We start from the raw sequence: 18888 nt of genomic DNA, 5'->3' as shown, positions 1-18888 counted from the left end.
TGCCCCGGTCTGGGAAGATCCCACGTGCCGCTGAGCGGCTGGGCCCATGAGCCATGGCCGCTGGGCCTGCGCGTCCGGAGCCTGTGCTCCGCAACGGGAGAGGCCACAACAGTGAGAGGCCCGCGTACTGCAAAAAAAAAAAAGACAATCCATATGGCTGGGATGGGGGTGGGGCTGGGGGATGAGGAGTGGAGGGGATGAAACTGGAAAAAGCCAGATTATGAGGGGTCATTTTGTTCCATGTTGAAGAAATTGCTATTTATCCTAAGAGCAATGGAGAGCCAGCGTAGAGTTTTTAAGTAATAAAGTGACACCTTAAGATTTGCATTTCAGAACAATTACTCTGCCTGAGAAAACAAGCTGGGAGATATCAGGAAGACCGTTATGAGACAGTCATAAGAGTCCAAGTAAGAGATGCTACAGGCGTGTTTCAAGGTAGTAGCATTGAGAATGGAGAAAAGTTGAGACGCATTTATGAAGCAAAATGGGTAGTATTTAATCATTGGTTGTGGAGGAGTGAAGGAGAGCACTGAGTCCTGATGACGCTAAGGTTTCTAGATTAGGAAATCAGGTGCCATTCCTGAAATAAGGAACACAAACTTACAGTGTAAGATGATGCATTCATTGATACGTGTTGTGTTTTGAGATGCCAGCCATCTCCACATAAGATCATGTTGTTTCCATACTTGAAACATTTGACGATTCTCATTGAACCTTGTCTCCCATGAGGTTCTTCAGCTATGCAGGTTTCCCAGTCCACTTCCTTTGTGCACACTCCTCCTATAGAAGCTCATTGCTGCCTGTTCAGGGCTCTCCTTCCCAAACAGAAGGAGTTCCCATGCTGCCTGGAGATAAAGGAAATTTTCTACATTACAAATTTGGTCATGTTACTCTTACCCAACTTCACCCTCAGATTAGAGTTCAAATACCTTAACGTGGCTTTCAGAATTCCATAACAACCTAGGGTCTCCCATGCTTTGCTTCTGCCCATACTGGTCCCTCTCCCTAAAATATCATCCCTCTTCCACTTCAAGGCCTTCCAGCGTGCTATAACCTACCAGACCTAGCCTAAGCATCTCCTCTCTTTGGACTCTTCCCTTCCCAGGTTTAGTCCCAGAGCCGATTTAGAGCTCCGTAGTCAAGCTAAAACTAACGTAGGGAAGGCTCACTTCAAAGCAGACAGAACTTTAGTCTGTGGCTGTTATGAATTTATTGCCTCTGAGCTGCAAAGCCCATCATCCCTTGCCCCAGGGAACGGCACTCTGCAGACTGCATTTGCCTGTTGCCCGCTGGCTGGATGTTAAACTCTGCCAGTAGAGGGTGCTTGAAGCACACTGCAAGGTTGGAAAAGGAAACGGGGACTTTTTTTTTTTCCTCAAGTAAACAGGTCTATGTGCAGATTTCTCTGTGTGGCATTAGTTTTCTTTGCCACCACATTGATGATGACTCCTGTTGTGGGTCGAATTGTGTCTCCCCAAAAAGATATGTTCAAGTCCTAACCTCTGGTACCAGTGAATATGACTTTATTTGGAAACAGGGTCTTTGCAGATGTAATCAGTTAAAATGAAGTCACTGAATCCAGCGACCTTATAAGAGGAGAAAACAGAGACGTGCACACAGGGAAGACAACCATGTGAAGCCAGAAGAAGAAATTGGAGTTATGCTCCCAAAAGGCAGGGAGCACCGAGGATTGCCAGCAACCACTAAACGCTAGGAGAGAGGCGTGGAAGAGATTCTCCCTCAGAGGTCCCAAGAGGACCCAACCCTGCCAACACCTTGATTTCAAACTTATAATCTCTAGAACTGTGAAACAAAAGTGTGTGTACACTTTAAAATGGCTAAGGTGGTAGATTTTATGTTTACACATAACAGAAAATTTTAAAAATAGTAAATACAAAGGGTAGCCACTACCCCTGTGACTGAGGGAAATGGAAATAAATAAGGAACTAAGAAACGCAGAGGAGGCTCTTGCCCCAAGTCTGAGATTTTTTTTTTTTTATTGTAGAAAAATATACATAACAAAATTTACCATCTGAACCAGTGTATGTATGTATGTATTTATGTTGATGTATAATTGACATGCAGTATTATATTAGTTTCAGGCATACCATTTTAAAGTGAGTGTACAACCCAGTGGCATGAAGTACTTTCACAAAGTTGTGCAACCATCACCACGATCTAGTTTCAGAAACTTTCATCACTCCAGAAGGAAATCCTGTACCTACAAAGCACGCATTTACTACTTCTTTCCTCTATACCCCTTAGAGTTCTCCTTTACCCCTTTTGGTTATTAACCATGACCAGCATCATCAAGGAGGATGCCTAAGCTGGGGTTAGAACTCTGAGAGAAGGTAAGACAAACTAGATGGCAACCAGGGAGGACCACAGAAGGGCCAGGCCAGGTAAGAGTCAGATGATAGACTAGTCATGGGGGTGCTACATCCTGGACAGAATTACCCTACTCAGAGAGGTGGACGATGTGTTTGAAAAGTGCTGACCTGCTCAGGTTTCATTTCATCTCTCTCATTGTAGAAAACTCCATGAAACAGAATCTAGAATAAAATATTAGGAAAACCACCAAATAGATAGTAAGTTGAAAACATGGATGGGATGCAAAAGTTCCTAGAAATATATAAAATGCCAAAAGTGGTGCTTGTATAAACATTAAGGAAAAAGTCATCAGACTGTCATCAGACTGTTGATGACTGAAAAAGTCATCAGACTGTTCTCCTGAAAAGAACAAATTGTTACCAAAAAAATAGACAACTTTCAAAACCTGCCTACTCGTTTTATGAAGTTAGTGTAATATAGATTCCAAAACCAGATAAGGGTAATACAAGAAAATAAAAACAGCTAATTGAATCCAACAGTATTTGTAAAAAGCCCTACATCTTGATCCAATAGGAATGGATGTACTATTAACTGCAGCCACAGGGCTATCCCATTTGTCATGTTTTCCCCACAACCCTTTTTTTTTTAAATTTGGTTGTGCTGGGTCTTAGTTGCGGCAGATGGGCTCCTTCCTTGTGGCTCACGGGCTCCTTAGTTGTGGCTTGCGGCTCCTTAGTTGTGTCTTGAGGGCTCCTTAGTTGTGGCATGCAAACTCTTAGTTGCAGCATGCATGTGGGATCCAGTTCCCTGACCAGGGATAGAACCCAGGCCCCCTGCATTGGGAGCATGGAGTCTTAACCACTGCACCACCAGGGAAGTCCCTTTCCCCACAACCGTTGTCCACAGAGCAGAACTACTTCTTTCCTGACTTTCTTTCCCAAGGCTGTACTAGAAGAAGCAGGGAGGCTTCTCAATCACTGGTTCATTTCATACTAGAACCCGGGGAATGGGGTTTAAGAGCTATTACCTCCTGTGGCTCAACTGCTTAGGTAAAAACACATTCAATAAATCAACAAAACCCTAACACAATTAGGGTTGTATTGACCAATATTAAATTATTTAAGCAATAACATCTGAAACCAAAACATCCTTATTATCTAATCTCTGGCCTTTGGCTCTATTTATTTTAGTCCAAATTTCAAGATTAGATGAGCAAACATGGGATTTTGAGATGTAACCTATACATTCGATTCCTTATTTATCTCTTCCTTGGATTTCTTTATAAAAGGAGAAACGATAGCATAGTAAACAGTGATTTCCTCACAGACAATCTCTAGTCAAATGACCTCAGTGAGTTAGTAGACTTATAGCCTAAAACAGAGTTCATGATTAGCAACTTGATCACAGCTGAATTTTGGATTCTGGTAACTGAGATTGACCTCTACAGCATTTCTGAGTTTTGATAAACAGTATTGGAAAGTCATGTGGAATACAATTAATTTTCTAGTATCACTATGGACTTGAAACTTCCATAAACTTAATTTTATTTCATTTGACGTTAACTTGTCACAGACTAAGCACACATACTTATTCCAAAATAGAAGTCTCTATTAACAGTAACATTTGCAGATTTGCAAGTGCACTCGCAACTAATTCACACACACTGCAGGAAGTCTCAAAATCTTTCTTTTCCAAATGAAGAAAAAAAATGCTCAATGCATACATAATTTAAAAATAAAATCACAGATTCAAAAGCTATCACAACTTGAGTATGTTGGTGACTTTTAACAATACAACACCAAAAGCACAATCCATGAAAGACACGATTGATAAGTTGGACTTCATTAAAATTTAAAAACTTCTGCTTTGTGAAAGACGGTGTTGAGAGAATGAGAAGACAAGCCACAAACTGGGAGAAAATATTTGCAAAAGACGCATCTGATAAAGAACTGTTAGCCAGAATATACAGAGAACTCTTAAAACTCAACAATGAGAAAATGAAAGACCTGATTAAAAGATGGGCCAAAAAGCTTAAGAGACACCTCAACAAGGAAGATATACAGATGGCAAATAAACATATGAAAAGATGTGCCACATCATATGTCATCGGGGAAATGCAAATTGAAACAACGAGATACCACTACACACCTACTAGAATGGCTAAAATCCGGAGCACCGACAACACCAAACGCTGAGGGGGCTGGGCAGCAGTGGGAGCTCTCGCTCACTGCTGGCGGAAGCGCAAAAAGGTGCAGTCACTCCGGAAGGCAGCTTGGCATTTTCTTATGAAACTAAACATACTCTTACCTTACACTCCAGCAATTGCGCTCCCTGGTATTTACCCAGAGGAGTTCAAAATATGTCCACACAAAAACTTGCATGTGGATGCTTGTAGCAGCTTATTCATAACTGCCCAAACTTGGAAGCACTAAGTTTGTCCTTCAGTAAGTGAATGGATAAATGTGGTACATCCAGGCGATGGAATAATATTCAGGGTTAAAAAGAAGTGAGCTATCAAGCCATGAAAAGACATGAAGGAAGCTTAAATGCATATTACTGAGTGAAAGAAACCAATTTGGAAAGGCTGCAGACTGTATGATTCCAACTATATGACATTCTGGAAAAGGCAAAACTATGGAGACAGCAAAAAAAAAAAAATCAGTGGTTGTCAGGGGTTGGGAGAGGGAGGGATGAATAGACAAAGAACAGAGGATTTTTAGGGCAGTGAAAATACTCTGTATGATATTATAATGATGGATGCATGTCATTATACATTTGTCCAAACAAATAGAATGTTATACAGGAATGAATGGATGAGCCCTAGTGTAAACTATGGACTTTGGGTGATTCGGGTTGTGTCACTGTAGATTCATCAGTTGTAACCAATGTCCCACTCTGGTGAGGGGATGTTGATAATGAGGGAGGCTGTGCATGTGGGGGAAAGGGGTGTATGGGAACTCGCTGTACCTTCCCCCCCTCAATTTTGTTGTGAACCTAAAACTGCTCTAAAAAATTGTCTGTAAATAAACACTAAGGCCATAATGCCTTAGCATTCAATAGATACTTTTTTTTTTTTTTTTGCGGTACACGGGCCTCTCACTGCTGTGGCCTCTCCTGTTGAGAAGCGCAGGCTCCAGACGCACAGGCTCAGTGGGCATGGCTTATGGGCCCAGCCGCTCCGCGGCATGTGGGATCTTCCCAGACTGGGACACGAACCCGTGTCCCCTGCATCAGCAGGCAGACTCTCAACCACTGCGCCACCACGGAAGCCCAAGGCTCCAGTACTCTTAACGGTGACCCATTCCCACAACCATTCCTCTGTGTGCTGGGATTTACCATGAGTCCAGCTTCTCTTGAATAACATTCTCTTGTTATCTATTCTGTGCCCTCATTGAATTTGGCGTGCCAAAGAATGGTAAAAGACAGAGTAGATACACTGGGTCCAAAGGGCCTTGGCCTGATGACTTGCATCCTTTGAAAGAACCCAAGTAGCTGTCCTCCAGCTTTAGACTTGGTCATGTGTAAATTGCGGTGGGAGAACCAGGCAGTGTCCACCACTTGGATTTTCTCTCTGGAGCTAGTACCAGTCATCATTTTTCTAATAGTGGTTGCCCCTCCAGAGGGTCTCCCTTCTTGGTGGCCTATATTCTCTTAGGAATGAGTCAGTCATCAAGATGTCAGTGGTGCTGAGTGGGTTGAGGAAGTAACAGGGGCAAAACTATAGTTGCTATGAAATAAGGTGTTCTGGAGGAAGACGCTGGGAATTGTGCATCGTATGCTGGAATGGTGAGGAAGGGGTCAACTGAGATCCTGGGGGAAGTTCAGAAATGCAAATTCTCTTCCAACCTTCTGCAGCTCTACCATTTGGCCACTGATTAGTGGTTTTGAATAATGGCCAGGTGGATTTAGATTCCAAAGGTCATTAATAGTACCCTTCAAACCAGAAGATAAGACGGGGACCATGGTTGCATGTGGGAGCAGCTGGATGGTGCCGAGGTTGTGCAATAAGAAAACTATGAATTGGATCCTTTCAAATATTCATTTAGAGATGGGAGTGAAAAATGAAGTTACTTTTTCTTTTGGCCACGTGGCTCATGGGGTCTTAGTTCCCTGACCAGGGATGGAACCCAGGCCCTTGGCCATGAAAGCACAGAGTCCTAACTACTGGACCACCAGGGAATTCCCTGAAATTACTTTTTAATTAATTTAATTAAATTACTTTTGGTTGACAAATTGCACTTCTTTAAACATGACTGCATGCTTCTGAACCCTGTAATTGTCAAGAACTGTGAAGGGGCTGAGATTTTTTTTTTTTTTTTTTTTTTTTTTTTTGCGGCACGCGGGCCTCTCACTGTTGTGGCCTCTCGCGTTGCGGAGCACAGGCTCCGGACGCGCAGGCTCAGCGGCCATGGCTCACGGGCCCAGCTGCTCCGCGGCATGTGGGATCTTCCCAGACCGGGGCACGAACCCATGTCCCCTGCATCAGCAGGCGGACTCTCAACCACTGCGCCACCAGGGAAGCCCAGGGGGCTGAGATTTTTAACCTTCCTTTTGCCTGCCACACAGATGCTCGTAGAAGACTCAAAACTCCTGGGTCAGAGACAAAGGACTTTATTACTTACGGCACAGCAAGCAGCATGAGGTTCATGTTCATGTTCATGTTGGTTTCCTCTTGCCACCCCCAAGTTCACAGGGGAAAGACAGAGGGGCCCATGTGAATGCCATGCTTGCAGAGGATTTGCATCACAGCTGAGGAGCTCTGAGCTCAGGGAGCCCAAATCTTGATAATAGACATTTCCACCAAAGGGAGATATTATTACACTAGAAAGAAAACAAAAGTGCCCCCTGCTCTGGAGGGAGACCCTGTATCTTCCAAGGCTGTTTGCTATACAAACATCTTGGAGAAAATAGTCCAGAACAAAGGTGGTCAGTGCCTCTGTTCCCAGGACATGCAGAAACATGGAGAATTGTCTCCCAACAAAAATAATAGTAGCTACACTCCTATAGCTTACTGTGCATTAAGAGCAGTTCTAAGTGCTTTGCTGCTTTATATACATTATCTCACTTAATCCTCACAATAACTCTGTGAGGTTATCCTCATTTCACAGATGAGAACATTGAATTTTATAATGATACAGAATGCTAGACAGTCATGGAAAGGGCATGATGTTTATTTTTAACAAGCCCCAAAGATTATTCTGATAGACACCAAACCTTAAGAATCACTAACTTAAAAGATAAGCATCACCTTTTTAATTCCATTCACTATTTAACAAAACTTTTTATTCTTCTCTATATTTATGCTTACCTAATAAAGCCAAGAATTTTATTTCCTTTTATTTAAAACATAGGATTTGGAGTTCTTACTGTGTAAGGAAGACAGAATCAAAAAGGAAAAAAGCATAGATTGTTTGCAATAAAAATGTTTAAAGAAAGTCCAGGCTTTGAAAGGACTGGCTCACTATATTAACAAACACGACATGTATTTAAATGAAAAGAAAATCACAAGATTGCCAACATTCCCAAGTTTACACTCAGTATGTTCCTAGTGGAAAAATATTTTCTCTCACATGATTGTGATAGCCCTGAATGTTGCAAATCTGCAAAAGGTCAGCATTGAAAATGCTACGGATGGATTTATGTCAGGGAGTAAGTATATAGCTTACAGGAAAAATTCAAGGTTCATTTATTTTGGCACTAAAAGTATGCAGGGTGAAAAAGAAGTTTGCAGGGTGATGACTCTGGGTTTTTGTTTGCTTGTTTGTTTACAGTTCAGAGCTTTCTTTACTGGATTGAGAAATGTGGTGTGCGTATTTCCCCACAATGGTGACGTGGCAAGGTGTCATTTGCATCCATATATCTTTGGGAAGGGTTCCTTTTCCCAGTTTCGTTAATTTAAACCATTTGTCTAAACTACCTGTTTTTACTTATTTTTTCTTTCAAAGTCAATGTACTTTCGTATTTTTTACAGTAATTACACAAGTTAATTAGACTGAGCAGCCTCCTCCTAGCAGGAGTCAGATGGCACACCCACCCAAAGGGCAGTGTGCAGGGAAAAAGGAAACCAACAGGGCCTGGGAAGACCCCTTGGGCCCAAAGGTGTCAGGGGAGGGAGGTGTGCCACGGGCTGCCTGAAGGAGCTGTGGCTTTTGTTAGAAGGACACAGCCAGTCCAAAGTAACCTATAGGGAGAATCAACACCAGACCGGCCCAAACCAAGCAGAAGCTTAGGGAAGGGGGCTGGATTTGTGAGAAGCAGGGTGGAGAGTGGATCTGGAGGGCAAATGGAGAAAATCCAAATAGGATCAGCTCCCTGCCTCTCCTTGAAAGTGGGTGTTTTTTGTTGTCTTTTTTTTTTTAATAAATGTATTTTTGGCTGTGTTGGGTCTTCGTTGCTGCACGCGGGCTTTCTCTGGTTGCGGCGAGCGGGGGCTGCTCTTCATTGTGGTGCGCGGGCTTCTCATTGCCGTGGCTTCTCTTGTTGCCATGCGTGGGCTTTCTCTAGTTGCAGTGAGCGGGGACTACTCTTCGTTGTGGTGCGCGGGCTTCTCATTGCCGTGGCTTCTCTTGTTGCGAAGCACAGGCTCTAGGCACACAGGCTTCAGTAGTTGTGGCACGTAGGCTCAGTAGTTGTGGCTCACAGGCTCTAGAGTGCAGGCTCAGTGGTTGTGGCGCACGGACTTAGTTGCTCCACGGCATGTGGGATCTTCCCGGACCAGGGCTCGAACCCATGTCCCCTGCATTGGCAGACAGATTCTTAACCACTGCGCCACCAGGGAAGTCCCAAAAGTGGGTGTTTTTTACTGCTTATTCCTATCACAAAGCACTTTGGTCCCTATATTAATAATTATAAACAATTATTTGTACAGCCCTTTGAAGTTGGAGATTGTTTCCATGTACCTTGTGTCACAACTCTGTCAGGGACATGAATATGTATGTATGATCCTGAGAAGAGATGTGACTTACCCAAAGGTACAAAGCAGGTAAGAGGCCAGGCCAGCCTTCAGATCAGATCTTCTGCTCTTCCCACCCAGAGACAAATACCTGTGGGTCTTTCTGCACAGTCTTCAATAAGAAAAGTAAACATTGTTTTCATATACTCACCACTTAAAATAAGCAAATGAAGAAGACAAGGGTGATTTTTAAAAAAATCTTTAGTTAATATTAACCAAACAATAACGAATGAATTCCTGATTGATTACCTAAATGAATTTCTTTCCTAGAAAATTGCCATGTCAGAGACTGATACAGAGAGTTTCTGCTCGAACTTGACTAGAACTGCATGGAGGCTCCCAATTTAAATTATCTTTCATTCAGAAAATGCACAAAAATACTGCACTGGTTTATGTTATTTTTAATGTTATAATAAGAAAACAAATTGTTACTGTATAATTTATGAGTTCTGTATCATTAGTAACTTCAACCTGAATAACAAGAGCATTCTAAAAATAATTTGCCTTCATCCAAAGTTCTTTTGGTTTAAACAGATTTAAAAAGCTTTGGGACAGATTTTATTCTATGATAATGAGAAGCTAGGGCAGATTTGAAATGTCTCTGAATCCTGCCTCCTTGCCTTCCAAAATTTGGGGGAATTTTTCTTTTTTCCTTCCTCTTTTTGACTCCTTTCTTCCATCCCTCCTTCCTTCCATCCCTCTCTACCTCCCTTCTCCCTTCCTTCCTTCCTTCCTTATATCTACTCTGGGAAATAAGTTTTCCTGTGTTTCAGGTGCATACATCAAAGGGTCCCACTGAAAGGTGATCTGTAGTAATCTATATAATAATAAGTCTATAATCTGTATTTTCTAGTTATTTGAAGGAAAATTTGAAACAGGTTTGCTGTTGTCCTGTTTCTCTCACACTTCCCTCTTGAATCTCTTTATCCATTTGTCTGTGTTTTCTTCTGGGGAGTGTTCTAATCCTTGGCGGTTAAAACTGCCTTAAAGGAACCCTCCTACACTGTTGGTAGGAATGTAAATTGGTGCAGCCACTATGGAGAACAGTATGGAGGTTCCTTAAAAAACTAAAAATAGAGCTACCATATGATCCAGTAGTCCCACTTCTGGGCATATATCCAGAGAACACAATAATTTGAAAAGATTCATGCACCCCAATGTTCATTGCACCACTATTTACAATAGCCAAGACATGGAAGCAACCTAAAGGTCCATTGACAGATGAATGGATAAAGAAGATGTGGTACATATATACAATAGAATGTTACTCAGCCACAAAAAAGAATGAAATAATGCCATTTGCAGCAACATGGATGGACCTAGAGATTATCATACTAAGTGAAGTCAGACAGAGAAAGACAAATATATGATATCACTTACATGTGGAATCTAAAAAAAATGATACAAGTGAACTTATTTACAAAACAGAAACAGACTCACAGAAGACAAACTTATGGTTACCAAAGGGGAATGGTGGGGTGGGAGGAGGGATAAATTAGGAGGTTGGGATTAACATATGCACACTACTATATATAAAATAGATAATCAACAAGGACCTACTATACGGCACAAGGAAATCTACTCAATACTCTGTAATAACCTATATGGGAAAAGAATCTGAAAAAATATATATATATATATATGGATAACTGAATCACTTTCCTGTACACCTGAAACTAACACAACATTGTACATCAACTATACTCCAATATAAAATTTTAAAAAACTAAAAAAAATAGTAATATACAAACTAAAAAAAAAGTGTTAAATACATACAATGAAATATTATTCAACCTTAAAAAAAGAAATCCTGTTACATAATACAACATGGATAAACCTTGAGAACATTACTCTTAAGTGAAGTAAGCTAGTCACAAAAAGACAAACACTGTATGATGTCACTTGTATAAGCCATCTCAAGCAGTCAAACTCATAGAAATAGACAATAGAATTGTGGATGCCAGGGTTTGGGAGTGGGGGAGAGGGGAATGGGGAGTTGTTCAGTGGGTACAGAGTTTCAGTTTTCCAAGATGAAAAAGTCCTAGAGATCTGTTACACAATAATGTGAACTATACACTTAAAAATGGTTAAAATAGTAAATTTTATTACATTTTTCACAGCAAATTTTTAAAATGTAAAAAACATTCTTGGCTTGCAAACCATACAAAAATAGTAGGCTGGGGGACTTCCCTGGTGGTCCAGTTGTTAAGACTCCCCACTTCCACTGCAGGGGGCACGGGTTCAATCCCTGGTCAGGGAACTAAGATCCTGCATGCTTCACAGCGCAGCCAAAAAAGCAAAAACAGTAGGCTGGATTTGACCAGAGGGCCATATGTACTTTGCCAACTCTTGATCTAATCTGTAGGGCATATTCAAATTTCACAGTTGTTTCAATCATGCCCTTTATAGCTATCCTTTTGCCCCCAGCCCAATCCAGTTTCCTGCACTGCATTTAATTGTCATGTCTCTTTAGTCTCCTATAATCTAGAATATCAATTCCTCAGTTTTCCCTTGACTTCAACCTGGACACTTTTGAAGATTACCAGCTAGTTATTTTATAGAAGGTCCTACAATTGGAGTTGGTCTGATATTTCCTCATAATGAAATCCATGTTATGCATTTCTATCAGGATACCACAGAAATGATGTTGTGTGCTCGACACACAACAGAAAGCACAGATAATGTCCGTTTGCCTCAACACTGATGTTGACTTTGAACCGTTATCTGTCCTGTTATTCTACTGTAAAGTGACCTTTTCCCCTTTAATAAATAACTTGTGAAGAGATACTTTTAGACGTATTCTATTCCTCCTCAAACTTTCACCTGCTTATCTAGCTTCCATGATTTTTGCCTGAATCAATTATTAATACAGTGGTTGCAAAATGGTGACATTCTAATTCCATCTTTCCACCCACATTTATTAGTTGGTATTCTATTGTAAGGAAGATCTTTTCCTTATCTCTACATTTATGAACTCATGGTAACTTATTTTATGGGTGATAAAATATGTTAATTACATTAACATGTAATTGTTAATCATATGGGTGCTAATATGTTAATTTTAAATTTGGGGGGGAGGATATACTTTTTTTGCCTATAATAACATCTGTGGGGTTTTTTAATTTTATTTATTTTTTAAGTTAACATATAGTTGATTTACAAAGTTGTGCCAACCTCGGCTGTACAGCAAAGTGACTCAGTTATACACATACATTCTTTATGAATGTTCTTTTCCATTATGGTTTATCACAGGATATTGACTATAGTTCCCTGTGCTATACAGTAGGACCCTGTTGTTTAGCCATTCTTTGAATTTGTTTTGATGTTCAACTTGTCTTAGATTTGGCCTATTGCAGCTCCTTTAAGAGGGTTTCTATGTCCTTTTGACATGACCCCTATCCTTTTGTGTCCCCATCATATTTTACATACTTTCTTACTTGTACAAAATGATGTTTCAGGTTCATCTTCTATTTTCTCTGCCCCAGTCCCAGCACCTGCCATCATGAGGCAGAAAGAAGACTGCCATAGAATTGCATCAGACCTTAGCCAAGTGGATAGGAGGATGGCAGAGGGACTAAGAGGGAAAGCCAGGATGAGAGAGTGACATTCCAAGATGTTCAGTGTCTTTGGAAGCGAGCAGAACCCTGCAGGGACCCTCCCAAGTACAAAGGCCCCTCCATGTCCCCTGCCTCTTGTTTGTAGAAAAGCTGAAATCTACCAGGCCTCCCTGAGTCCTAAATGAGCAGGCTCAACAGTTAATGATGAGGACAATAGAATTACAGAATTCTTCAGTGTCTGATGCACATTCTGGAGTCATTTTACAGATACTATAACTGCCACCAGAGGGGAAAAGCTAACTGCATGATGACCAGACTGCAGCCATGACATACGCTGCTCCATCTTGAGCAGTACTGAATGTATGGCTAGCACAATTCCAAGAACTGGCCTTAAGAGAATGGGATTAACACTACTGCTCATAATAATCTATATCTTTGTGGGCATCAAAGTAATTGTAGCTTGTTCTGCCCATATATGTAAGTGGGCAACTAAAATTTTCAGCAAAGGGATGCTACAGACCCATGTCAACATTTTCCACTCTAAGAATACAGTGCCGTATGTCAGCATGAAGAAGTTACAGAAGACGGACCTTTGCCCATAATCCCGTAGAAATGGAATCATGTTCTGACAAGTGGGGATTTGTAAGCAGCTTTTGGCAGGAAAGAGCTCCCTGCAGGAGGCCCCTTTTGTCTTGTCTCTTTAGCAAAACTATATTGTAGCTAACCTTTAACCAGTCACCCCATGCTCTACTCATCTCCAGCCCAAGCACACCTTTCAAATCTTTTGATCACATTATACCTTGCCTAATTTTAGACCTTTCCATAGTTCTTTCCATAGATCAAAGAAGTAGAAATGAATAATAAGTAATTAACAGATGACCAGCTCTCTTCCGCAGCTTCACTTTCAGTAATCTCACAAACAAACTGTGTGAACAATATAGCATAAAAAGAGAGATCACGAGGAGGCAACAAGCCTGCATGCAGTGGGAGATGGCTATGAGTCTGATCCCCTATCTCAGTGACTGAGATTACTTCCCTTTTTCCCTTTAGACACTTTCATGGCCAAGCAGAGTCTTCAGAGTTGGTTTTGGGACATGAGCCCACCTTCTCCCCAGATTGCCCAGTTTTCTGATTAAAGCAACTTTCCTTTCTACCAACAGTTGCCTCTTGAGTATTGGCTTTTGAGCGGCAAGCAGCCGAACCTGAGTTTGGTAACATATTTGCATGTCTCAAATAACATTATTGGGCTTCCCTGGTGGCGCAGTGGTTGAGAGTCCGCCTGCCGATGCGGGGGACACGGGTTCGTGCCCCGGTCCGGGAAGATCCCACATGCCGCGGGGCAGCTGGACCCGTGAGCCATGGCTGCTGAGCCTGCGCGTCCAGAGCCTGTGCTCTGCAGCGGGAGAGGCCACAGCAGTGAGAGGCCCACGTACCACAAAAAATAAAAAAAATTAAAAAATAAATAAAATAAAATAACATTATTGGGACTTCCCTGGTGGTCCAGTGAGTAAGACTCTGCTCTCCCAATGCAGGGGCCCCAGGTTTAAACCCCGGTCAGGGAACTGATCCCACATGCCTGCCGCAGCTAAGAGTTTGCATGCAGCAACTAAGAAGTCTGCATGCCACTAAGAAGTCTGCAAGAACCGAGAAGTCCACATGCTGCAACTAAAAGATCCCACGTGCTGCAACTAAGAGCTGGCACAGCCGAAATAAATAAATATTTTAAAAAGGAAAAAGAATAAAATAACATTACTAATCATAGTTTACAGATATCCCATAAGTATGACCTTTCCTAAATTTGCTCTTACCTATTAGAGGAATCCGTCTTGCCTGTATTGGAAAGTAAAACAGAACAGTGAAAAGTATGGGGGCTTTGGAGCTTGTTAACTCAGATTCAAATCTCAACCCTGCGACTGACTAGCAATGTGATTGTGTCTAAGTTATTTTACTTCTTAGAACTTGTTTCCTTAGGCTCTGAGGAAGATAATAAGAACAAGTGCTTCCCTGAAGTGTTATAAGGACAAGAAATACTAGGTACCAAGCTCTTCTCTAGGATAAGGCTCACAGTTGGTGCTGCACCAATGTATCTCCTAGTACTGTGGGAAGAGGCATAATCATCCTCTCCTGAAATGCAGTGTCTTCCATGTATTAAGGGGCTCTTTCAATCATGAGAATAATATTACTACCCAGTTTTATAATTATTTCCCAAGCATTATCTTACCAGGCCAATGCAATGGAAGTTGTAGAGAAGGAAGAGGAGATGAGTGTCTATTCTGAAAGTGCGTTGCCATAGAAAAACGTCAGAAGGAATCCTCCCCAAACAGAGAACAAGGACTTTTGCTTCTTACACTGTATGCATCTGTACTGTCTGAATTATTTGACAAGATGCATTCTCTTATTACTTCTGTGATTGTATTTAACAGTGAATTGTTCCCTCAGCTAGCTAGATCAGAGCTCTCTGAACCCTAAGGCTGGAGGACTGAACTGAATTTGGTTTTGTCTCAGAGCAAAGTAAGGGAAAATGCTCTCCCTTGACCTTTTCCCCACATTCTAATTCTGTCTGTGATGACTTAACAACCATGACTTAGCTTAATCACCATGACTTGGCATATTTCAGTGATTAAGCCTGACAGAGTCACAATGACTGGGATCCTGTTTGACCTGGTGTGGCCAAATCTTATCCATACCTTCTATTTGAAATCAAGTGAGTAAATGTTTTTTTTTTAAAAAAAAACAAACAAAAAGTGAGTAAATGTTTGAGGGATACTTTGTTCCAGGCACTTTATTGCTATAATTCTTATTGCTTTCCAAAGACTTTTCACACCAGTGATTTTGTTAACACTTCCAGTGTCCAATAACAAGGAGTGTCTTTCTCATCTCTGATTCTCTGATATACCTGAAACATGCTTTGTTCACAGCTCAGTATTTTTAAATATTTAATTTTTAAAAAGTCATGATAGAGAAGAGAGGAAGGAAGATGTTTAGGGGGCTTGCTACTTGCCAGTTCTTTATGTCCCATGTCACACAGTCTTTACAACAATCCTGTTTAATAGTGTAGTGGACATGACAGATGTTTCCCTAAAATCCACTCCACATATGCCACATACGCCAGGTAAGCTTTGGAAACGCACCTCACAGGCAGAGGGGACTTCCTGACCAATTGCCATTGTATTCCTCTCTTCATCTGGAAGAAGGATGGACTTTCTCAATTCTCACCAGGGAACCAGGGAGGCACAGGCTCACCTGCTCCATTTGCAGGGGGTCAGGGCTGGATTCAGTGGTTCCAGAAACCCAAACTACAGTGGCTTAAAAAGCACTTTGTTTTCATGTAACAAGGAGTCCAAAGAAGGAAGTCCAGGGCTCATGCAACTACTTAGGAAACCAGACATCTTTTCCCTTTCTCTACTGCCACCTGTCGTGAGTGGCTCCATGGTCACAAAATGTTTGTTGCACCACTGGGCAGCATCTCCACATTTCAGGCAGGAAGAAGGGCAAAGGACAAAAAATGCATGTCTATTGAGTTTCTCCCTTTTTATTTTAATTGGGAAACAATAAGTTTCCTAAAAGCCCTACCCATTAGATTTCTGCTTGTCTCATTGACCAGAACTATGTCAAAATCCCAGCTACAAAGGAGCCTGGAAGCAGAGTTCTTTAACTGGGTACACAGCTACCCTAAACAAAATTGGGGTATGTATGTAGGAAGGACAAAGAGGATATTGGATATTGGACAGGCAACCAACATGGTCTGCCACTGGATATACCAGGCGTGAAATCTTTTTCAAAGTCTTTATATCTGGCTCTCTGCCATTAAGTGTACATACTTATTACTTTGGTTACTTTGCAATATTTCTGTTAGAGAATAGAGGAAACCATACATTTTCTGAGCCACAAATGGGAAAGCATATGTTGCAACTGGATGTCACCACTTGGGCCAATGTCTCAGATAAAAAGAGGGAAGCAGGTTGTCTTGTGTCCATGGCACTGGACTGTAGTTTGCTACAGAGGTTTTGACCTCTCTCTACCCTCTGTCTGCTAAGAAGATGGGGGAGGGGTGTCTTGATTTCCTCACTGCGTATTTCATTTTGGACTGAGGGCCAGAGGGTTGAGTTCTTCATACTCATCAGAGTTTACAGTGTATTATCACCACTGGTCTGCCAAATTCTCTCTCTCCCTCTGTCTCTCATTAATTTATGTGCCTTTAAAAAGCAATCCCCATTCCCTACTCTTCTCCTCCTGATACCATAGGCAGCTATTGTGATGTATTTAATATGTAGTTTGTATTTTTTGTAAATGTTCTTGCATAATGTGCACTGAGGGCTCATACTTTTAGTTTATAGAAGTGATACCGGGTCACACACTTCTTTCTGTTCCTCATGCAGCTTTGTGTTTTTAGGATCCATCCAGGTTGCTTTATGTCCATCTAACCCAGTGCTTCTGATAGCTGCATAATACCTCCCAGTGTACATCCACCACACTTTACCCATACGCTCTGTTATGAGCTGAATTATGTTCTCCCAAAATTCATGTGTTGAAACCCCAAACCTAGAACCTCAGAATATCATCATTTTTGGAGATAGGAATTTAATGAGGTAATTAAGTTTAAGCGAGATCATATGAGTGGGCTGTAATCCATGTATCTGGAGACAGGGCTTTTTTTAAAAATTTATTTATTTTTGGCTGCTTTGGGTCTTCATTGCTACAGGAAGGCGAGCGGGGGCTACTCTTCGTTGCGGTGCGTGGGCTTCTTGTTGCGGTGGCTTCTGTTTGTGGCGGAGCACGGGCTCTAGGCACGCGGGCTTCAGTAGTTGTGGCTCGCAGGCCCTAGAGCACACGCTCAGTAGTTGTGGCACACGGGCTTAGTTGCTCTGCAGCATGTGGGATCTTCCTGGACCAGGGCTCGAACCCACGTCCCCTGCATTGGCAGGCGGATTCTTAACCACTGTGCCACCAGGGAAGTCCCAGGAGACAGGGCTTTCAAAGAGCTGATTAAATCCAACTGAGACTGTTAGGTAAGGTTATAATCCAATATGACTGGTGTCCTTAAAGAAGAGAGAGAGACACCTGGGATGTATGTGCACTGAGAAAATGCCATGTGAAGACAGAAAGAAGGCCGCCATCTGCAAGCCAAGGGGCAAGGGTTCAGGAAAAACCAAACCTGCCAACACTTTGATCTTGGACTTCCAGCCTCCATAGCCATGAGGAAATAAACGTCTGTTGTTTAAGCCACCGAGTCTATGGTATTTGTTATGGCAGCCCTAGCAATCCAATATACACTCTTTCAGAGACATCCAGATTTCTTTCAACTCCTTTGTGGGAAGTTTTGAAGCCAGCAAACAATCTTTCCTGCGAATCTGGCAATACTGTATAGCTAACATCTGATATTACTTAACGCTATCCTCTTGGAGTTCTGAATCTTTCACTCAGTGCCTTGTTAAAAAGAATCCTATCCCTGATTTAGATAACCCAGGCCTAAGATTTTCAGTCTGGGAAAATAAAAAAATAAGATGCAGAGTACCAGCTTTAGAATGATCACGTGTTTGTGAAAACGGGGCGGGGGGCGGGGAACCTTCTAAGTGAATATGTCTGAACGACTGTGGAGAAGAGAGGGAAGGGGTCAATACTGGACTGGTAACATCTGTTACCTTTCGGAGAGGGTAATGCAGGAGAAAGGGCAGTGTTCTTTAAACATCTTTGCATTATTTCACTGTTTATATGACCGACCAGGATTGGGCTCGGAGTTGGGGGTATACAATTGAATGACGCAGTGTGGGGTGCCTGGGACTGACTCAGGGCCAGTGGGGAAGTCAAAAGATTGTTACCAGGATCTAGTGTTTATTGAGCTTACCACGCGCCAGTATTAGTCTAAGCACTTGGTGTTAACTCATTTTATTCTTTAAAAAGACTTACTTTTCATAAAGCACTACTCTTATCCCGATCTTGCAGATGGGTCAATTAGGCAGGAAGGGGTTAAGTAGCTCATTCAGAGCTGCACCGTTAGGAAGTGGTGGGCGCAGGCTTGGAACCGAGCCCGGGCACCTTTGCCTTGCG

The 18888-nt window shown here is 41.9% G+C and overlaps 1 long non-coding RNA gene across 1 annotated transcript; it reads left to right on the top strand.

Moving 5' to 3' along the window:
- Positions 1–2266: 2266 nt before the first annotated feature.
- LOC125964664 (uncharacterized) lies at positions 2267–5392 on the top strand. Its single transcript, XR_007477900.1, has 2 exons — positions 2267–2351; positions 4207–5392. It is a non-coding gene; the product is annotated as an uncharacterized LOC125964664 (long non-coding RNA).
- Positions 5393–18888: the final 13496 nt, after the last annotated feature.

The sequence above is a fragment of the Orcinus orca genome, chromosome 6, assembly GCF_937001465.1.
Source record: "Orcinus orca chromosome 6, mOrcOrc1.1, whole genome shotgun sequence".
Classification (NCBI taxonomy): Eukaryota; Metazoa; Chordata; class Mammalia; order Artiodactyla; family Delphinidae; genus Orcinus; species Orcinus orca.
The sequence above is the reverse complement of the archived record's forward strand: the minus strand, read 5'-3'. Positions and strand labels throughout refer to the sequence as shown.